This window comes from Xenopus tropicalis, chromosome 5, assembly GCF_000004195.4.
Source record: "Xenopus tropicalis strain Nigerian chromosome 5, UCB_Xtro_10.0, whole genome shotgun sequence".
NCBI classification, from domain to species: domain Eukaryota; kingdom Metazoa; phylum Chordata; class Amphibia; order Anura; family Pipidae; genus Xenopus; species Xenopus tropicalis.
In genome coordinates, this window is record NC_030681.2 from 4,862,830 (window position 1) to 4,874,273 (window position 11,444).

The following is an 11,444-nucleotide window of genomic DNA, read 5'->3' on the forward strand; positions in this document are numbered from 1 at the left end:
TGCTATAGTTCCAGGGGTACCCAGGGCACAAATACCCACTCACCCCAAATCCCCCCCTAACTGGCCTTCAGGCTGGGCCCCCTTAGCCCATAACAAGGTTACAGATATATAGAAACATTGGGGTAACAGTCACCCCGCTATAGTTCCAGGGGTACCCAGGGCACAAATAAGCACTCACCCCAAATCCCCCCCTAACTGGCCTTCAGGCTGGGCCCCCTTAGCCCATAACAAGGTTACAGATAGGACTGTTTAGTGTCACATGATCTGTATGACATACATGCGCTTGGTCGTGTTTACAGGCTGTACTTGCCGGCCTGTGTGCATCAGTACAATCAGATATCCGCAGAGAGACAGCTCCGAGTTGTAGGTTTGTCTCACGCAGACGCATCTCTCGGGACACACAACTGTCTCGCTCTGGCCGAGGCCAATACAAAAGGCTGAAACATCTATGGAATTCAGTGAGCACAATGCAGAAAGCCCTGTAGCAACAGAGACCCCCAGAGGAGTGATGAGAGTTCCAGAGACAGACCCTCTAGAACAGCAACTGGCAGCAATACGTAGCAGTCACACACGAGAGAGGGACAAAGCTGTAGGTCTGGAATTATTGGCTAATTAATGGCTGATAGAGAACGTTCCCTAATGAACTGACTGAGGGGTCGGCCCCCCACTGAATCAATCAGGTCTCTGGGACCACCCAGTCGGTTGTTATGGCTCCAAGGCAGTTGGAGTGTTAGTGATCGGTGCCCTCAACTGCCGCCTCCCCGGCGGCTCTGAAAGGACCAGGGTTGTAGGGTTTGTGCGACGATAAAAAGAAAAATGAAAAAGCTGAGAAAGTATTTGTGATTTTCAAGGAATTGTGAGCACCAGGGGGTGCTGTTGCACTGCAGCCAATGGGGGGAGGTCAGTAGATGCTCAGAGGAGGAATAAAATGGCTGCCAAAGAAATAAAGCAAATGACTGAGATAAATGAAAGTGTGGGGGCAATTGCGGGTCCTTCTCAGTGGCCAAATGTCCTGTAGTTGCCCCACCCTGCCCCTGTGTAGCCCCCCAACACCCCAATGGGATCCCCTTGACCTGCCTTTACACAGACAGAGGGGCCGGGGGCTCAGGAGCCAATACACAAATATACACAAATATACACAAATATACACAAATATACACAAATAAACTGACACAGATACAGAATTGCATTTAAAGTCGGCGCTGGGGCCCATGAATTATTCAGGGGGGCGGGTTCCTGGGGCGCTTGTGAGTAAATCCCAGAAGCCTCACAACTGCCCCCCCCCCCCCCCCCCCCCCGCTGCTACAGAACTGACACCCCATATAAGGCTGATACTGGGGATATATATATTATATCTCGATACAGGGACCAGCCAATAGGCTCAGCTTCCCATTAGGCCCCAGTTCCCCCCAAATTGCACCATTAACCCTTCCTGAAACACACACACACTAACATAGGTACTCTAACGTACACACACACTAATATACTCTAACACACACACACTAACACATTAAATAGCACACACACTAATATACTCTAACACACACACTAACACATTAACTAACACACACACACTAACACATACTCTAACACACACACACTAACACATACTCTAACATACTCTAACACACACTAACACATACTCTAACACACACACACTAACACATACTCTAACACACACACACTAACACATACTCTAACACACACACACTAACACATACTCTAACACACACACACTAACACATACTCTAACACACACACACTAACACATACTCTAACACACACACACTAACACATACTCTAACACACACACACTAACACATACTCTAACACACACACACTAACACATACTCTAACACACACACACTAACACATACTCTAACACACAAACACTAACATATACTCTAACACACATACTCTAACACATACTCTAACACACAAACACTAACATATACTCTAACACACACACACTAACATATACTCTAACACACATACTCTAACACACACACACTAACACATATTCTAACACACACACTAAAACAATACAAAACCTTTCAGGTTCCAGATCCATACCCTCAATGCCGTGATGCCAAATCTACATACATGTACATGAACACGGGTACCCCCCCCCCCCAGTGATACTGAGACTTGGGTGAGTTACACAGGGAATGGCTGAGACTGTTCCATCGGATCCTGTAGTTGGGGGCTCGCTGTGCTGCACAAACACCCACAGGAATCCCACGACTGGAGTGTCGCTGTACGTTATACCCCTATATACTGCAGCAGCTACTGTACTATTATACTGTTATACTGTTATACTACTATACTGTTATACTGTTATACTACTATACTGTTATACTGTTATACTACTATACTGTTATACTACTATACTGTTATACTGTTATACTGTTATACTGTTATACTACTATACTGTTATACTACTATACTGTTATACTACTATACTGTTATACTGTTATACTGTTATACTGTTATACTACTATACTGTTATACTACTATACTGTTATACTGTTATACTACTATACTGTTATACTGTTATACTACTATACTGTTATACTACTATACTGTTATACTACTATACTGTTATACTGTTATACTACTATACTGTTATACTACTATACTGTTATACTGTTATACTACTATACTGTTATACTGTTATACTGTTATACTACTATACTATTATACTGTTATACTACCATACTGTTATACTGTTATACTACTATACTATTATACTACTATACTGTTATACTGTTATACTACTATACTGTTATACTACTATACTATTATACTACCATACTGTTATACTATTATACTACTATACTGTTATACTACTATACTGTTATACTGTTATATTATCTGTATTATCTGTATTACTGGCTCTATACAAGTGAAACTGAGATCTGTGATTGATGAGAATTGGGTAATAAAAAAAGATGTTTTTAATCTCCTATTTATCTACGTGTTTTTTTTTTTGCCTTAGAGGTGAATAAGTCCCTTATTTGAGCAATGAAAGGGGCCTGACTGGCTGCTGTATGTCGCTGTGTGTGCGGCACCCCTACATTCCCACTGCCTTCTGCCTGCGCTTGTTTGTGCCCAATGATTTAAAGCTGCAACAATCAATACAATCCAGGGAAATCTTGTTTCTGGGGGGGTCAGAGTCTCCCATAGCAATTAAATGTTCCAAATACTTTTTATTTCATGATTGGTGGGTGGGAAAAGGCACCGTGTGAGGCACAATGAGCCCCACGCAGCCCCCCTATGGCAATTACCCCCCAAACACTCATCTCTGTGCACTTATACCCGCCGGGGGGTCACGGACCCATTATCCTTCCCGCAGACGGCAGAGGGGATGTGTCAGCGAGGGCACCAGTCGCACAACCCCGGGGCTCAGGCGTTGGGGGGGGCATCTGACAGCCCCATAAATGTGCCCCTCATTTTGCTTTTCAGCTCTCAATTTTGTGTTTCTAATAGTCTTGTGTGTTTCTATGTGTGTGTGGGGGGGGTACATGTGTGTGTGGGGGGTATATGTGGGTACATGTGTGTGTGGGGTGCAGGTGGGTACATGTGTGTGTGTATGGGGGGGGTGTATGTGTGTGTGTGTGTGTATGGGGGGTGTATGTGTGTGTGGGGGGGGTACATGTGTGTGTGTGGGGGGGTATATGTGGGTACATGTGTGTGTAGGGTGCAGGTGGGTACATGTGTGTGTGTATGGGGGGGGTGTATGTGTGTGTGTGTGTATGGGGGGGTGTATGTGTGTGTGTGTGGGGGGGTACATGTGTGTGTGTGGGGGGGTATAAGTGGGTACATGTGTGTGGGGGGGGTGCCGGTGTGTACATGTGTGTGTGTGTGTATGGGGGGGTGTATGTGTGTGTGTGGGGGGGGTACATGTGTGTATGTGGGGGGGTATATGTGTGTGTGTGGGGGGTATATGTGTGTGTGTGGGGGGGTATAAGTGGGTACATGTGTGTGTGGGGGGGGGGTGCCGGTGTGTACATGTGTGTGTGTGTGTGTATGGGGGGGTGTATGTGTGTGTGTGGGGGGGTACATGTGTGTATGTGGGGGGGTATATGTGTGTGTGTGGGGGGGTATATGTGTATACATGTGTGTGGGGGGTACATGTGTGTGTACGTGTGTGTGGGGGGGTACATGTGTGTGTTTGTGTGTGGGGGGGTACATGTATGTGGCTTTTCTAATGCAACTTAGTTGTGCAATTTCCCAGATAGGAAGATTTTTCTCTGAGACCCAAGTCACCTTAGATGTCAGAGCGGCTTATCCCCAGCTAAATCTCTCTACCTTCTTACTGCAGCAGCGTCCAACTGCCCCCTGTCTGTCCCCCCCACGGACCCTCTTATTGCCCCACTCACAAGCCTCGCAGCATAGGGGCATTAACCCTTCAGCAACTTGCTTTCCTCTATGGCATTCTGAATAAAGGGTTAACCCTGCCATCTCCATCGGATTCACCGACCAGAAAGTAGAAAATACTGCCCCCCCCCCCCCCCCATAGCAAGTATTTTAAAAGAAAATGATCCGTATCCACAAACAAGTCCATAAACGGTGCAAAAACAGCCCGATAAAGCAATAAATAGCCATAAAATAGCAATAAAGAGAGTTAGATACAGAGGCAGATCCAGGAGGCTGGGGAGATAAGGGGTTAAATGCTTAAAACGCTGAATATTCTGAGAATAGGGGTCCGGCTGGTTGGATAAGGGCAGGTTTATGGCGGATTTGGATCAATACAGAATCAAACTGTATCTGGATACAATGGGAGGGTATCAGCTGCCCAGGGGATCAGTGGGGGCAAATGGCACAAACCAATCCAGAACTGATGCCTCAGCCTTAATCTTGAAACCACCCCCCCACCAAATACCCTTCTTCTGCCACCATACCCACCTGCCCTTGCCCTTCCTACCCCCGGTGCCCCCCTGAGCCCCCTGATAATGAGATAAAATCTCTCCGACTGTAGATGCCCAGGGGATCAGGGGGGGCAAATGGCACAAACCAATCCAGAACTGATGCCTCAGTCCTAATCTTGAAATCACCCCCCCCCCCCACCGAATACCCTTCTTCTGCCACCATACCCACCTGCCCTTGCCCTTTCTACCCCCGGCCCCCCCTGAGCCCCCTGATAATGAGATAAAACCTCTCCGACCGCAGATGCCCAGCAAACTTCCCCGGTGCTGGGGCAGAACGTCCGTCCATCCATCCCCACAATCTGCAGATACATCCCCAACCCAAAATTACCCCCCCCCCCCCAAAAAAAAATAAAGACCCCTGCCTGTAAATGGCTAAAACTGATAGGGGGAAATAGCAAAGCTCTTACCTCTTGGATGGGGCATTTATCCTCTCCGGTGCCAGGGTCCATACAGTACCACAGACATGGGTCCTGGGGGGGGGGGGGGGGGGGTAAATAAATGGCAAATATCCAGCACTCAGGGCACAAAATAAGATCCAGTCCTTGCCCCCCAAGAAGGAAAGGGGGGACCCTGCAATCCGAGGAATCCCAGAGTGTCCTTGTTACACTGTATCCAAAGCCCAGACCATAGATCCGCTGGTTCCCTTTGCGTCTGTTACAGAATCGCAGAACCGGAGGAGCCCAAAGCCCTTGTGAATCTCAATGCTACGGGTTGTGCCCGGTTACCCATAGAGGGGCACATACAGGGGGGTTCCATGCAGGCAGGGGGGGGTTCCTATGGCAGACAGCTCTCCATACAGGGTGGGGGGCACCCACAGCAGCACCCAGCCTGCCAGACAGGGAGAGCAGCACTGATCCCTCACAAGACTGTAGATGGCACAAAGCTCCACAGCTTGGGGGGGGGGAGAAAATAGATCCGTGCAGCACTTTCCTTGGGAGACGCACCGACCCTGTAGCAGCGACAAACAGACGCAAGTGCAAAGAAGAAGTCGGGAAAACACAGTGAGAATGAGACTGGGGGCTCGGTAATTCCGCGACAAAGCGCCGCTAATCCGCTGCGTAATGACGGGAGCTGAGCCGGGGCAGAGCCGCCTGACACGCCGAATCCCCGGATCAACACTCGGCGCTGCTCACACGGTCCCTTCCCTGTCACTTGGCCGGGGGTAAAGCCGCACACACCGGCGGGTCGGGATGAAGGAGGGAGGATGGGGCTGTGACAGGGGCGGCAGGAAAGCTCCGTATCAACCCAATGTGTTTCCTTCTCTGTTACTCAGAGAATCGGGGGGGGGCAGGAATAATGTGGGGGGGGGGGGCAATTGGGCTTCTGTAGGGGATTCCGATAGCAGTAAGTCTGCCCATAGGGAACTGGGTGTGGGGTCCGGGGCAATTGGGTGAGTGATGGGGCAATTGGGAGAGTGATGGGGCAATGGGGAGAGGGATGGGGCAATGGGGAGAGGGATGGGGCAATGGGGAGAGGGATGGGGCAATTGGGAGAGTGATGGGGCAATGGGGAGAGGGATGGGGCAATGGGGAGAGGGATGGGCTGGGGCAATGGGGAGAGTGAAGGGGCTGGGGCAATGGGGAGACGAATGGGGCAATTGGGTGAGTGATGGGTTTGGGGCAATTGGGTGAGTGATGGGGCAGGGGCAATGGGGAGAGGGATGGGGCAGGGGCAATGGGGAGAGGAATGGGGCTGGGGCAATAGAGTGATGGGGCTGGGGCAATGGGGAGAGTGATGGGGCAATAGAGAGATTGGGCTGGGGCAATGGGGAGAGTGATGGGGCAATGGGGAGAGGGATGGGCTGGGGCAATGGGGAGAGTGAAGGGGCTGGGGCAATGGGGAGAGGAATGGGGCAATGGGGAGAGGAATGAGGCAATTGGGAGAGTGATGGGGCAGGGGCAATGGGGAGAGGGATGGGGCTGGGGCAATTGGGTGAGTGATGGGGCAGGGGCAATGGGGAGAGGGATGGGGCTGGGGCAATGGGGAGAGGAATGGGGCTGGGGCAATAGAGTGATGGGGCTGGGGCAATGGGGAGAGTGATGGGGCAATAGAGAGATTGGGCTGGGGCAATGGGGAGAGTGATGGGGCAATAGAGTGATTGGGCTGGGGCAATGGGGAGAGTGACAGGGCTGGGAAGGTGGGGCTGGGGTTTGACCTTAGGAGATTGCCAACAGTGTAACTGCAAAGGAGTTGACCCTCTGCCCCCCGGGCTGCACTGGGATAATGAGACATTGACCTTATGGCAGCAGCCGCGGGGTATAACTCCCTGGTACTCACAGGAATCCCTGCTGTTTAGTGGGGCAGGTCTATAGTGGGGTAGATTTATAGTGGGGTAGGTCTATTGTGGGGTAACTCTATAGTGGGGAAGGTCTATAGAGGGGTAGGTCTATTGTGGGGTAACTCTATAGTGGGGCAGGTCTATAGTGGCAGTGTAGGGCATTAAGCTGGCTATACACACACCAATATAATCGTACAAAACATAGTTTCATGCCAACTGGGCCCCCTATGGAACCCAGTCGCCCCCCTATGGAACCCAGTCACCCCCTATGGAACCCAGTCGCCCCCCTATGGAACCCAGTCGCCCCCCTATGGAACCCAGTCACCCCCTATGGAACCCAGTCGCCCCCCTATGGAACCCAGTCGCCCCCTATGGACCCCAGTCGCCCCCCTATGGAACCCAGTCACCCCCTATGGAACCCAGTCACCCCCTATGGAACCCAGTCACCCCCTATGGAACCCAGTCGGCCCCCTATGGAACCCAGTCACCCCCCTATGGAACCCAGTCGGCCCCCTATGGAACCCAGTCACCCCCTATGGAACCCAGTCGCCCCCCTATGGAACCCAGTCGCCCCCTATGGAACCCAGTCGCCCCCCTATGGAACCCAGTCGCCCCCCTATGGAACCCAGTCGCCCCCCTATGGAACCCAGTCGCCCCCCTATGGAACCCAGTCGCCCCCCTATGGAACCCAGTCGCCCCCCTTTCCCCTGCAACCTCCCCCCTATGTGTGTGGGCAATGCCATCACAGAGGGGGGGATCAATGCTGCCACCACACAATAACAAGCAGCAGGGGCAATGATAAGGGAGCTCAGACTGGCGGTAGCCCCCTGGCGCCCCCTAGGCAGGTGCCTGTAACTATTTCATGTTTAGAACATCCATTTGTTATTTTTAGGGCTTTATCCTACAATTTCAGGCAAATGACAGGAAAATATAAATGTCATATCATCCAGTCCCTAAACTGGTGAGAATCAGGTTCCAATGTCCATCTTGCAATGATGAAATGTTTGTATTGTGCTACTGAGACATCTAAACACAGGGTCGGTCTTGGCCAGCGGGGCACAGGGAAAAAACCTGGGGGGCCCGGCCCAGACCCGATCCCCAGGGCTCCCCCGGCACACCCAAAAATAACTATATATCTATTGTTTGAAATTATCTTACTGGCATGTCGGGGGCTAATGTAGTACCATTATCCATTTTCTGCAGGGATCCCACTGGCATATCTAGGGTTAATGTAGTACTCGTTATTTATTCTGCAGAAATTATACTCATTAGTGCTCATTATCTGTTTCCTTATTGGCATGTCTGGGGTTAGTGGAGCTTTTTTTTTTCTGTGCTTTTGGTCTTCATTTTTATATTGTTTGAGGCTTTTTAATAATTTAGTTTTTGTTCAGTAGCTCTTCACTTCAGAAATGTTAGCAGCTATCTGGTTGTTAGGGTCCAGTTTACCATAGCAACCCAACAGTGGTTTCAAAAAGAGACAGGAATATGAATCGGCAAGGGCCTAAATAGGAAGATACAAAGGCAGCAATAAATTATTTGTATTATTGCATCAGTATATCCAGCGATTATGGGATGCTGTATACAACATATGTAGCTTGCACACTATGGGCCCCTGACGTGTATAGGAAGTAAAACACAATAAAAAGAAACACACGCGGCTATAAAGTCATAAAACATAATAAATTAGGATATAAATCTGCGTATAAAAGAGATTCCCATAAACCGACCCTCGTTGGAGGCAGAAGGATTAACCCCGTGAGTATTAACTGGAGGAGGATACAGACCAATAAATAACCTTTAGTAAAACATTTCAGCATCCGGTAATTCATTAAGCCCTTTGGGAGTAGGGGGGACCCATTTACCCACCACTTTATCAGATATGCCCAAAGGCTCTAGCTGGAACCATAACCCTGAGGCTTTCTGTGCCCCTATTGTGTGTTGTTGTGTCAGTTCAGAAGTGGCCCCTCAAGTCTCCATTTCTACTTCACTGACTTAGTGATTCAGAGTAAGGTCATTGGATAAAAAGCTCTTTTTGGGGACTTTAGGAATCTCTTCTTGGGGGCATCAGGAACCTCTTCTTGAGGGTATCAGGAACCTCTTCTTGGGGACATCAGGAACCTCTTCTTGGGTGCATCAGGAACCTCCTCTTGGGAGTATCAGGAACCTCTTCTTGGGGGCATCAGGAACCTCTTCTTGGGGGTATTAGGGACCTCTTCTTGGGAGTATCAGGAACCTCTTCTTGGGGGCATCAGGAACCTCTTCTTGGGGGCATCAGGAACCTCTTCTTGGGGTCATCAGGAACCTCTTCTTGGGGGCATCAGGAACCTCTTCTTGGGAGTATCAGGAACCTCTTCTTGGGAGTATCAGGAACCTCTTCCTGGGGGTATCAGGAAACTCTTCCTGGGGGTATCAGGAACCTTTTCTTGTGGGCATCAGGAACCTCTTCTTGGGGGTATCAGGAACCTCTTCTTGGGGGCATCAGGAACCTCTTCCTGGGGGTATCAGGAACCTCTTCTTGTGGGCATCAGGAACCTCTTCCTGGGGGTATCAGGAACCTTTTCTTGTGGGCATCAGGAACCTCTTCTTGAGGGTATCAGGAAACTCTTCTTGAGGGTATCAGGAACCTCTTCTTGGGGGTATCAGGAAACTCTTCTTGGGGGCATCAGGAACCTTTTCTTGTGGGCATCAGGAACCTCTTCTTAGGGGTATCAGGAACCTCTTCCTGGGGGTATCAGGAACCATTTCTTGTGGGCATCAGGAAACTCTTCTTGGGGGTATCAGGAACCTCTTCCTGGGGGTATCAGGAACCTTTTCTTGTGGGCATCAGGAACCTCTTCTTGAGGGTATCAGGAAACTCTTTCTGGGGGTATCAAGAACCTTTTCTTGAGGGTATTCTGAAACTCTTCTTGGGGGTATCAGGAACCTCTTCTTGAGGGTATCAGGAAACTCTTCCTGGGGGCATCAGGAACCTCTTCTTGAGGGTATTCGGAACATCTTCTTGGGGGTATCAGGAACCTCTTCCTGGGGGTATCAGGAACCTCTTGTTGAGGGTATCAAGATCCTCTTCTTTGGGGGTATCAGAAACATATTCTTAGCACAAGCACCATCCCTACCAGGTGGGAGGAAACCATATAATCCATATGTTTATGACAAGTTTTTACTTCTTCAAGATTCCATTTGGTGATAGAGAGACAATTACAAAGCCATGCAAGAGCATTAATATAGGAAATGTTCTACTGAGCAACATGTGATTATAAGTGCAAGAGAAGTGACCAATGAGAATGCTGATTCCCAGCACTGTGTCAGGCCCCTTGCTGGTACCTTACATATAGAGATAATGATGGCATTTTCCCGTCATTATATGGCACAGGAATCAGACATGGGGATAAAGGGACAGACTTGTTCAGTGCTGGGAAACTGTGCTTATTGCTCCCAACTCCAATTGCAGGAACAGAGAACAGGGAGCCGGATTTACTCACATCAGCTGGGATTCTCATTGGGGGATTTCTTGCATTTTAATGCAGTTTTATTGGGCAATATTGCTTTAAGAATACAGCCCTGATGTTGCTGGACTACAGCTCCCAGCATGCCTCACCCTTCATTATATGTTACATTATTCTGGGATTTGTAGTCCGGCAACAGCTGAGTAACGTTTGGCTGTGTAGTAGGGTTTAGTTCCCCTTTAAAGTCCTTGCATCCAAACACACTCCTTGGACCCCCATAGAGATGCCTTCAGCACCAGTTTGTCCACTCTAAACTGAACAAAACACTCCTGTTGGTGTTGGGAGCTCCGGAGATACTGCCACTTTGGACGTAGCCATAATGCCATAAGGTATGTGGTGCTAATGGATAATACCAATACCTCATGCTGATTGGTGGAGATCTTTCAATTTCCATTGTATTTAAATGTTCCATGATTTCCAGTTGTTGAGCCGCTATGAACACACAAACTAAATCCCGGCCAGCTTGCTCAGCGTAGTGTCTTTATTGATATTTATTCATCTTTATTTGTATGGCTCTAGCAAAGTACTCAGTGCCTTATACAGATTGTTTATCTATGTCAGTTCTTGCACCAAAGAAGCTTACAATCAAATTGTCACACAAAACACAGGCAGGGTCATTAATCAACACTGGGCAAATTTGCCCGGGGCGGTAACTAATCAAATTGTTGCAGTTCTATCTACAGTTGGACTTGCCAAGTCCCTTTGTAGCTGGTCAAGGAGACTGGATCATCA

The 11,444-nt window shown here is 49.0% G+C and overlaps 1 protein-coding gene across 2 annotated transcripts in view; it reads right to left on the reverse strand.

Moving 5' to 3' along the window:
* Positions 1 to 6,172, reverse strand: part of lrfn2 (leucine rich repeat and fibronectin type III domain containing 2) — a 341,651-nt gene extending 335,479 nt beyond the window's left edge. For both annotated transcript variants that reach the window (XM_031902656.1, XM_031902655.1), the window contains exon 1: positions 5,339 to 6,172. The gene's annotated coding sequence lies outside the window, so the exon portion shown is untranslated. The remainder of the gene's footprint in view (positions 1 to 5,338) is intronic.
* Positions 6,173 to 11,444: the final 5,272 nt, after the last annotated feature.